General features: G+C 40.2%; 1 long non-coding RNA gene across 1 annotated transcript; it reads right to left on the reverse strand.

Annotated features, from left to right (window-relative positions):
• Positions 1–641: 641 nt before the first annotated feature.
• LOC115578241 (uncharacterized) lies at positions 642–3,699 on the reverse strand. The gene is made up of 2 exons (XR_003983411.1): positions 3,586–3,699; positions 642–1,511 (listed from the first exon to the last, which is right to left on the reverse strand). It is a non-coding gene; the product is annotated as an uncharacterized LOC115578241 (long non-coding RNA).
• Positions 3,700–11,981: the final 8,282 nt, after the last annotated feature.

The following is an 11,981-nucleotide window of genomic DNA, read 5'->3' on the forward strand; positions in this document are numbered from 1 at the left end:
CCGTTGGCACTGAACCGTCGTCGCTCGTGCACATTCAGTGAAGACGCTGCTGCCGGTCACAGTCAAAAGACCGCGAGACTGTGTGATCCTCCGTGAACACACCTGCCGACTGAAGAGCAGGTGGCTGCTAGATACACCTGTATGTTTCTGTGGGCTCCGCCTCCTCCACTTTGAGATATATATACTGAATGAATGATACAGTCACATATCAGATTTACCGTATCACTGTCAGAAATGTTTCCGTAAAATAACAGTAAAAGTACTGACAGCTCATTACACAGGACTTTGACCATTAATTAAAAAACGGAATTTTGCCATTAATTAACCGGTCTTAAAAAACAGAATTTTACTGTCAATTAACAATAAACTACAGGCAAAATAATAGGACATTTTCAGTTATTTAATGGTTTATCTCTTGTGAAATAGCAAGATATTTGTGGTCATTTAATGGTGTTTTTATAGTGGAAAAACAGGTCATTTTCTGTTATTAAATGGTGTATCTATAGTGAAATAAAACATTTTCTGTAAATCTAATTTCAGTAATTTACTGAATATTTACTGTGAAAAAAACAGGACATTATCCAGAATAAAATGGTCTTTACCCTATAAAAAACAACAACAAAAAAACACTGGAAGCCATCAGTTATTTAATGGTTTATTTTTTAGATAAATCATCATCCAAATCATCCAGAAGCAGTGCACATAAAAAAGCCTGCCCACAAACTTACAGGTCAATTGAAGAGTAAAAGAGTTACAATAGATTGAATATTTTAAAACAGTACTACACTAACACTGAAGACAATTTGAAAACATGTACCAGTAAAACTGTAACATTTACAAATGAGCAGAGGCTTAAATCAACACTACAGATCCCATTAAAATTACTGCTTTCTTTCAACTGTAGCACAAAACTAAGACAACAGTATTATGGCCACACTAAGGGAAAAAAATAAAATAACTGATTTGATGACATGCCCATCTCCAATATCATGTAGCATTTTCTCATTGGCAGGTATAGGACGTAGCACTTGGGATGGGAACGTAATGAAAGTGTTGTTGCCTGCCGGTGTCATCACGGCCTAAATTTATCTGTACAGGTTCAACTAAGTTGAACTATTTCTAATACTGAAGTTTTCTGTGGTGTGGTTAAGCTGCCATTGTGTTCTGCATTGGGCTTTGCTCAATGCAGAACAACCTGATTGGCCCTGATTCTCTGTCATACAAAATATATGAAGGTATACTACAAACAATTGTGTTATTTAAATTGCATTAAACATCAAATGAGCAAAATCATGAAGAGTGTACATAAAAACACAAAATGTAAACTGCAAAGATGCCGTCAACTGCAAGCACTCCTGCACTTGCTGGATGACATTAGGTCTCGACAAGCGATAGTGAGTCTTTAACAACAACAGTCTTCTATCTGAAACCGACCTGAAACCGTCACAGTTGATGTTCCCATCATGTGTGTGCTCGGTAGACCTGGAAATACTTGGGAGCACAGGACCCAACTGGAGGAGAAGAGAAGAAAATAATTTTTACTTTTTAATCAAGCAGCCCTACTACTTGTGAGGCAGACTCTTCCAGACACTTTGTGTGTGTGTGTGTGTGTGTGCATGCAGAGATGGGGACTTGAGTTTGCGACTCGAACTCGAGTCGTAACCTCGAGGTTAGATCTTGATATGCTGTATCATTTATACAAAGTGCAGCCAAACACCAGGCTAAAGAGAGAGGAACAGCAGAGCTCCTCTTGCAAAAGCTCTGGCTAGTTGCGCTAAAAATGGACCAGAATGCCGAAGTGGAATCATTATTATCAGAATGAACTGTGCAGCGCTCAGAGATGACATCATCCAGGTCAGTAAGGGTGCCACGATTTCGAATAAATTGAAATCGACCAAAATTAATTCACAATATCGAACTTCTAATTAAAAAATGGGATTGTCGATGCTGCCACACCCCCGCGTCACGTCCGGTCGGCTTGCCGAGCAGAAAAAAAAACACTCATGTTGAAGTGCTGTGAGTCAACCACCTCTAACTACTAGCTAAGCCAGTAGCTATTAGCTACAGCCAGTCAAACGACAGCACGGTGTTACACCATTCCTGTTCGGCTGCCAGACCGTGGTCGGGAAGCACAGGGGAGATGATTTCCTCCAGAGTCGAAGTTTGTGTTTATCTTAGGGGTGAACCCCCTTCACGTGTTAAGCTGGTCGGGAAATAATACCAGGGAGCTTTGCTGTATCTGGAGGAGGCGTCGCCTTTATTCACAGCCAAACTGCAGCCTATATTGTACACTTTATTGCTGTCGCTACTACTGTTACTCCTTTCGCTTCTCCTTCCTCTCCCATTCAGTCAGGCACGCACGCTCCCTCACTCTCGCTCGCCCACTCACACCTTACGCACCTTACGCACACACACCTCACACACCGCCCTGTTCCTGAAAGGGGCTATGCCACTCTTACAACAATGGCAACTGCAGACGCAGGAGACCCATCGATAGAACTTGAACCCCCTCCTTTTTCACTGAAGTCTCAGGTGTGGAAGTATGTTGGATTTCCAGTGAGTTATATTGAAAACGTTTGCGTTGTCGCCAAAAAAGCCACAGTTTGTAAGCTCTGCAGAAACTAGATGGCAGGTTATTTTGTTTAAGTTTCCAATTGACTGAAGATATAAGTTATTGTTACATTATGTTGTTAATAAATGTTTTAAATTTGACAATATAGTGTGGTACAATGCGAACAAAGGTCAGATATTATATTGCATAACAGTCTAGTCTAAAAATGGCATAGCAACCTGTGCTTTAAAAAAAATAAATGTAAAAATCGAGAATCGAATCGAACCGTGACCTTAGAATCAAAATGTAATCGAATCGAGGATTTGGAGAATCGTGACACCCCTACAGGTCAGAGGTTAATAGGTCAACCTACAGACCCTGGATGTTGATAACAGCTAACCCTGGACTCAGAGGGGAATAGCACTAGCGTATCATAACAAAATATTGGTGAAATGAACGAGTTTCTCTGCAGATAATGTGTTATTTAGAGGCTGCATTCTGCTGCCCTGTAGACTCCATTATAAGGATATACGCAGCTCTCGGCTGGATCTAATTTCGTCGGAACGACTTGTAATGACACCAAAGTTATCTGGGTGGGTAAATGATCGTATTTTATGCTAGAAATAAGGTCCAGATTGTAAAAAACGGTAATTCCCGTTTACAGGAATGCTTGCATTGTGTGTTTTCTTCATATGGCATTGCAATAGCCTGTTTAAAGGGATCATATCGTAAACAACTAATCAATACTGCATGCTTTAGACAAAGGAGTGATAATAATAGTATTAGCCTATTATCACTCCTTTATCTATTTAGCATACAGTATTTACAGTATACAGTAAATGCTTTGAATTTCTTAGATATAACTGTGCAGTATTCTTAGCAGACCAGATCGCAGCAGATGATGGAAGGCTCATCACAACGAGGCTTTAATTTTCAAGGGACTTGAAACTTGATTTGGATTTGTGACCAAAGACTTGCTTGAGACAGACAAGAGAGAGACAGTGTGTTAGTAACAAAGGAGAGTGTGTAATGACCTTTATATCTTTCAAGGATTCTTAAAGTCATTCAGATCCGATAGGAATCGCAGCAGTTTTGGGGGGGACATTGTACTGTTTGCACCTTTTTTTTCAGCCTTCGACCCTCTTTCGATACCCAGCAGGCTCCTGTGGCAAACACAAAATGTATCATGTCACTTGGTATTGCAACATTAAGTACAGTACAGTACAGTACACGATAAAATGGGCATTGCCAAAACATACCTCTGGATGAACTCTAGCTTCAGGGCTGCTTCCTTCAGATATTTTATGTTAAGTACATAAAAGAGGCTGAACATACAGCTGAACTCCACCAGACGACAGCTAATGTGCTTGTTAAAAGTAACTTGATCCACTGCTAGCTTGTACTGTCGTTCATCTGCAAAATACAATACAAAAAGACAACACACATTTTATGTGCAGAAATGCATGTCACTATAAACTGAATTTGAAAAACTTATATTGCTTAATTTGAATGACATGAAGCTAATTTGAATTGCCATAACTGAATAAGGTTTCAGAGCAAATAAATTCTGTTTCAAAATTATGCTATTCAAATTAATTTTTCCAAATGCAGTTATTGCAGTTCACCAATTAAAATTAAAATTACGTGATTCACATTCAGTTTTTTGATATAAGTATTCAAGATGAGCAGTGAAATAAACAGCCTATACTGTAAACATACTTACCCATTATGATGATACACGGTGTGTTTGGCAGCTCTCCTAAGGCATCCTGTTGTAAGTGAAGACAGAATGGTCATAGGGTAAATAAACACTGATAGGCCACACTTTGTGCAGTGCATACTGGATTCTATAGAGATACTGTCGAACCACATCAAGCTTCTTTTAAAGGTAGGGTTGGCGATCCTGGAAAAACGGTACTAGCAGGCTACATTTTGAAAATATACAAGTCAAAAGCCCCAGCCCCTTTCCTCAGACTTCTCTCTGAACTCATGCCTTTCCCGTTTGTGGATGTAGGTGAAGACTCTGGTCATGCACACGGGACATTTAATTAATAGCCAGGTCTCATATAATAGCCAGGGCTTTGTGTACACAAACAAATAAAGGCCGGAACTAAGTAACCCGCTACAAACTGGGTTAAATAAAAGGAAAAAGGATAAAGAAAAACAACTCAGTCCTGGAACAAACTGATGGGGATTTGATCAGAAACTCCTTCAACTTGTGTGGTCTGTCTGTTAAGATTTACGGGAGTGAAGCTGACCTCATCCTCTGCTTCAGAGAGGGACAGCCTTGCACTGTCGGACCTGGGTCTCTGCTCCATGTCCGGAGCCAGAGACAGAGACAGACCAGCACACGTTGTGACAATCTTCTGAATTGACTCGAATGGCAGTGAAGCGCTACGGCGCAACGGAGACAGAGACCCAGGTCTGACAGCGCAGCAAGAGAACAGCGTGTGACGAGGATGGAGATGAGCTACTGAATGAGGAGGGATTTAGAAATAAAAGCCTCCCTGCCGTCTTCTTGTGGTCATAGATGACATGGTGTATATTTTTGATATACAAGTCACTTCTAAATATAGGTCGCTAGGCCAGCAAAACTACAAAAAAAAAGCGCGACTTGTAGTCCGGAAAATATGGCAACGTTAGTGTTCCTTTACACCACTGACGTATTTTTTTCTTGTTTAAGGCTGCTATGTTATTTCACTTAATGTTAGCTGAGGCTGCACATTCCTTACCCGTCTGCTCCGGTGAAATGCAGCCATATTTCCGCGATCAATAGGTCAAAAAAAAAAACGTAATGTGTCAACAGCGGGGCAGCTAACAGCCCAACCTAGCTAAAGCTAACGTAGCTAGCTAAAGCTAACGTAGCTAGCTAGTCGCAAGACCATAGTAAAATACTTGAGCGAACGTTAACTCTGATCTACTAACATTAACGTTTATAGCCTATGTATTTAATATTTTACCGAGAAAGAGTCTCTTTGAAAGTTCAATCTATTGGCTTACCTTGAAGTGAAGTGAAGAGGGCCGAGTGAGACCTTGACGGACCTGCGCTGACAGACGCACAGGGAGTGAGGAGGCGGTTGAGTTGTGACGTCACGTGCGGTGGACAGAAAATACTGTAAATTATACTGTAAACTCACAGATGACCAACTGACGAGCGATCTTTATCACGACAGACAGGCTCATATACAAAGCGGCTGTTTCTAATCCTGCAAACGATTAATTCATTTCTCAGTTTCTAAATTTAAAATAATCAAAGTGTTTTAATTCACAATAGAGTATAACTAACGTTAGACTAACGTTGCGAGCTACCGTTAGTGCTAGCAAACATTAACGTGATATCTGAGCCGTATTTTGACTATTCCAGAATATAACTTTTCCAACTCCTTTAGACCTACTGTTAATAAAACAGTTGCTTTATTATTGATTGATTTCTACTGTATTGTTAATTAATAAAAGTTTTCCTTACCACAAATGAAATGCAGACACTTGCAAACAATGACCGCCAAGAGAGGTTGGTTGGGAGATCAAAATCCCATAATGCAATTCGGGATGTGAATTTACAGAAATAAACCTGTGAATCCCATTTATGGACAATATCTGTTAAAATGTACAATCATTCAACTGTTAATACACAGATTTTTCTTATAGTATTTTGTTTGAATTTAGATGGACGATAATGGATTTCTGCTTACCTTTCCATGTGCACGCCGAAGGACTGTGAGGATCTTTTTCCCAAGTCTCCTTGTGCGATTCTCGCGACGTCGCTTTGCTTTTCCCTCCTACCTGTAGAAACTCAATTGCCTCACTTTCTGGCAACATGAATGAATCTAATAAATGTTTTGGTTGTTTGATTTCATGCAAAGACGACATGATTTAATCATGTTCACCTTTGAAACATGAAATTATAGCTTACATAACACACGTTACACTTTAGTTAACTTAACAGCCCACCAGTTTCCTTATTTTGAGTGTGGGACAGTGAAGCTGTCAGTGTTGGTGGAGTGGAGAAGAAGCTCAGTGTGTCTGGAGGGTTGATCTGGAAGACGGGGGCTGAAATACTGAGGAGTGTTTTTAGGTGATCCTTCATTTGTTCTTCATAACTGGGAGAATGTTAAAGGTCGTCTAGCGAGGTGGAAGTGGATTAAAACAAAAATGTCCTACAGAGGTCGAGTTCTCATCACCAACAATTTAGTATGGTCCACTTTATGACATCAGCTGTCATGTGTTGTGTTTGTCTCTGTCATTAACTCTGATGTGAGTCCTGTCTGTCCATGTTGTCTCATCCTGAGACTGTTTCTCATTGTTTCATGGAGTGTTGTCCACTGCTGCCTCTGTTTGTGATGTTGGAACATGTTTTCAGACTATTTGGGGAGTTTGTTTGAAGCAGAAGTTCATTCTGGGCTACAGGTCCTCTCAGAGAAATAAAGACAAATGGCAGCTTCTTAATTTCATTGTGTGGAGGACAAAGATGTTGGTGTATCTGAGCAGAAGAAACAGAACAGAGACAGCTGTGGATGATGATGCTGTTTTACTGTTTGTAAAAATGTTGAAACTGGTTTAAAACTAGATTTTAATGATTACAGAATGATGAAAGATGTGTAAAGTGTTCCAGTGTGTGGTGTTATAAACATGTGTTCTGTTGTGTTGTTGATGACCAGCTGTTCTTTGGACGTGACTGACATGATTTACATTCTGTCAATCTTCATTTATTGACCGTGTTGTTTTTTGATTGACTGACATCAATCAGCTGATTGATTTCCAATCAGAGTTGACAGTATTGATCTGAATGTGATGTTTTTATTTGATCCAGAAGAAAGTTGAAGGAACGAGCTGAAAGAAACAACAAATCTTTTCATCACTGAGAACAAAGAAATGCAGCTTTAATAGTTTGTATCAGTTATTGATTGATGATCAGTTCTCAGCTGATTCAACAAATCTTCACTTCCTGTTGAAGAAGTTGATCAAAGAAAATGTTAAATTTGACCTCCAGAAATGTGAAAGTGACAAAGAGAAGCAACAAACAGCAGTTGAACACTGAGATGAGACATTACTGTGAAGACCACAGGGACAAAACATCACAACACCATCAGGACTCTGATCATGTCCAACACCTTGAAAACCTGGTTTTACTTCCTGTGTTTCTGTCCCCTGTTACCTGCTGCTCTCATCTGGTTCTGTCCTTCAGCTTTCTCTACTACTTTGTAATCAGTCAATAAAGTTATTCAAAACTGCTGCTGCTGTCTGTACAGCTGATGTTGTGCTTTGTTTCCTGTCAGACTGTCAGGTGGAGGTGGAGGAGGGGGAGGAGTCTGTCCAGCTGCCCTTCAGAACTACACCTGACCTGCCTGAGGACGCTACAGTGAGGTGGGTCTATGACCCTTTAAAGACATGCAGGACAGTCCACCTGTATGAGAACAGATCTGACCAGCCTGACAAACAGCACCAGGATTACAAAGACCGAACAGAGATGAAGAAAGACCTGCTGAAGACTGGAGACCTCAGTCTGACCCTGAAACACCCCAAAGAGACAGACACAGGAACATACAGGTGTAGAGTCTACAACAAGGACGTGTGGAGAGAGAAAACAGTGAAGCTCAAAGTCAAAGGTCAGTATGAAGATACAGAACAGAGTCTGTGTGTCTGTCTGTGATTGGCTGCTTGTCTCTGGTTGGCTGCTTGTCTCTGATTGGCTGCTTGTCTCTGATTGGCTGCTTGTCTCTGATTGGCTGCTCGTCTCTGATTGGCTGCTTGTCTCTGATTGGCTGCTTGTCTCTGGTTGGCTGCTTGTCTCTGACTGGCTGCTTGTCTCTGGTTGGCTGCTTGTCTCTGGTTGGCTGCTTGTCTCTGGTTGGCTGCTTGTCTCTGGTTGGTTGCTTGTCTCTGATTGGCTGCTTGTCTCTGGTTGGCTGCTTGTCTCTGGTTGGCTGCTTGTCTCTGGTTGGTTGCTTGTCTCTGGTTGGCTGCTTGTCTCTGGTTGGCTGCTTGTCTCTGGTTGGCTGCTTGTCTCTGGTTGGCTGCTTGTCTCTGATTGGCTGCTTGTCTCTGGTTGGTTGCTTGTCTCTGGTTGGCTGCTTGTCTCTGGTTGGCTGCTTGTCTCTGATTGGCTGCTTGTCTCTGATTGGCTGCTTGTCTCTGATTGGCTGCTTGTCTCTGTCTAACTGTCCTCTGTCTCCTCTGCAGGGAACATCAGGAACAGAAGCAGCTCCACTGATCCGACTCCTCTGATGGCTGATCAATCTGTTTGATCGGTCTGTTGGTCAATCTTTGATTATTGATCTGATGTGACTTTGGATCAGAGACTAAATGGAGGTGAAGGAGCTGATGGAGGACGGATGAAGACAGGAGGACACTTCATCAGCTTCTTCTTCACTCTGACTCTCACACACAGTCTACACACTCACTATTGATGACTATTGATCAGTGATGATGTCAGAGTGATGTCACATGGTGGTTTGGACTGAAACATGTGGTTTAGATCCTTTGAACTCTGACAGTAAAGTGTAAATACAACCTCAGATGTAGAGACAGCAGGTCTCTGCAGTAACAACATGTATCATTACCTTTACAGAGTGTCTACAGACAGAAACACTCACATTTAACACTTTTAACACCTTTTAATGCCACTTTATATGAAATTTAAGACCAAACCTTCGATGGAAATACACACCAAAAGTTAAATATATATACACATATTGCATATACTAATTATTGCTGTAAGCTTTTGAATTAAAAAGATGATTTAATCAATGAATAAATGAACATTCTTTCATATTTTAAGTGTTTTTTTGAGTTCAACGTCTTTAATGTGGATCTGTGTCATCTTCACTTCATCAGTGTGTTTCAGCTGCAGGACCATGTTTTCTTCACAGAAACACATGAAGAACAGATTATAAGATATCAGATGAAGATTCCTGTCAGACAATCAGAGTTCATCACTGATGTTCTGGTAAACAACCACCAGAGGGCGACATGAGCACAGCAGGATTATTACCTCTGACAACGTTTCCACTGCTGGACCTCAGAACACTTCTGAGCTATTTGTACTTTACTGGAGGATTTCTGCTAATATGTACTTTTTACTCCACTACATTTATTGAAAACACAGTTTTAGTTACTTTACACATGACATGCTGCCTCAGAGCTGAATCAGCACTTTTTAAATTCATGTATTTGATGAACAATCACATTAAAAACAACTCTTATATTCATACAAATAATCTGAAAGTGCTGAATATACTTTAGTATATTTAGCTGAGATTAGATTCTGTCTGTCTGGGTGACATTTTAACACCATGTTATAGAGAATAACCAACACAGTCTCACTCCTGACGCGTCATAAACTGACGCTTGGTCAGGACCCTTTCGCGTTGTGCACTGACGCCCAAGGTGCCCCTCAGCGCCTTATTTCGACGCAGGGAGATCTCAGTTGATTCCAATGCAATACCCTCCGCGGCGATATGTGACGCTCAGAGCAAGTGATCACCGCGGATCTAAAGAGGGACGCAGTTACCATGTAAATGTTTACCGAACCCGCAAATTTCATGTTCGGGTGAACCCTTAATAAACTCTTCTCCTCATCACTAAATGAATGCAGCAGGTCAGAAAGTGAAATCATGGCAGCTCTGTGGTAAACAATCGTAGTGTTCAGTGTTAGCAGGAACTAGCTAACATGAAATTTGCGGGTTTGGTAAACATTTCCATGGTAACAGCGAGCTCCACCAATCAGAGACGTCGCTGTTGCACTATAGGATTGTGGGTAGTGTAGTACTTCTCCATGACATCGCGAATAAAACATGTTTTTCTCAAAACATCATATATCATCGTTTGACAATCTGATAACTCGTGGTGAGTCTACTTTGGATGGTTACGACATTATGGCCAATAATCAACATCTATATGCAGAATATGAATGGCATTTTCACTTCTTCGGACAACTAAATGCACTACAGTGGACACTACACTCTTCAAAATATGGGAAGTAATCTGGAAACCATTTTAACACAATTTATTTTGAAAATGAAATAAATCTCAAATACGAGCTGATCAAAATTCATAATTACTTAAGCTAAAGTCTATATTTGATTTCAGCTCTCTGTGAGTGATAGACATCAACAGCTTTCAGGCTCGGTGATTGGATGTTTTATTTGCAATGCATCTTGTGACTTGTAGTTCAGTCGGACATGAGGGAGCTATTCAATTGACACACCGTCCCATACCAGACCCAGGTAAGTTCAAAGTAACACTCTTCATCAATTAAATGTCGGTGAAAATAAAAGAATAAGACAAATCTATCGTCCTAAAACCTACGTCCAAAACAGCAGTATGTGTAAAAGTCAGAAAGAAACTTTTTTTGCTTTTCTAGTTAACGTTAATCACTTAAAAATGTGTAGCGTGGCCTGCTAGCTTACAAGGTCAGTGCAGAATAATTATGTAGCCTAGTCGTAACGTTAGCTCAAAGTATGCTTTAACTTTTTCACTGTAGCTGAATCAGGGCAATCCAGTAAATTGTGCCCTATTTACTTATCAGTATAACTAATTTATTACACTAATAGAAATGATTCATGAATATGAATAGCTAAAATAATCATGTGAATGTGGTAAAGTAGGCTATGGCCTGCTGTGTGAAAAGCACGTGGCGGATTAGTTTATCCCTATCTGAGAAACAGTTAAAGAAGATGTGGAAAAAAAAGAAAAGGAAAAAAGAAGATGTCTCTGGTAATAAATTGATGACAGTACGTATTATACATTGTTGTAAGTTATATGTGGTATATGTAGGTATAGTATATTAGTGTTTTGTACAAGAAATGCCTTTAACATCTTGATGTAAACCTGTAACTAAATAGCAGTTTTACAATTTAATGTACCAAAACCTCACTTCATCTATTTGAGTGTATGTTAATAGTGTGCATGAATAAAGTAATCCTATTTAAGCCAGTGGAAGTTTACATAATATGCCAAGTATTGACAACATGTAATATTATTTTATATCACTTCTTTTGCATTGGACTATTATAACATAATAAAATACTGTACTTGTGTTTTTCCTCATGAGTTAATACTGTAATCACCTTACAGCAAACATATCTGATCTATATATGTTTCACTCTTATGCAGAATGACAAAGCCTCAAAAGAAGCTGTGCCCCACCTGCCAGGCCTCTAATTCTCTGACAAGGAAAACATGCAGCGCATGTTTGGGCCCTTTTCCTGTCGACGGAAAACAGGACCAGCTGACGTAGGATTGCTGGGCATCCTCAGTAAAGACCAATAGAAATTCATGCAGGACCATAAAGTCGGCCCAGCTGTCTGAGTTAATCACTCTGATTTAACAAAAGGGTTGGTCTCTCAGACAACTACATAAAGATCTTATTAGTCAGTCAGTCTTGCTTTTTAGGTAATGTGAAACCAACCTTAGGGCTGTAACAAACCGT

The sequence above is a fragment of the Sparus aurata genome, unplaced genomic scaffold, assembly GCF_900880675.1.
Source record: "Sparus aurata unplaced genomic scaffold, fSpaAur1.1, whole genome shotgun sequence".
Lineage (NCBI taxonomy): Eukaryota > Metazoa > Chordata > Actinopteri > Spariformes > Sparidae > Sparus > Sparus aurata.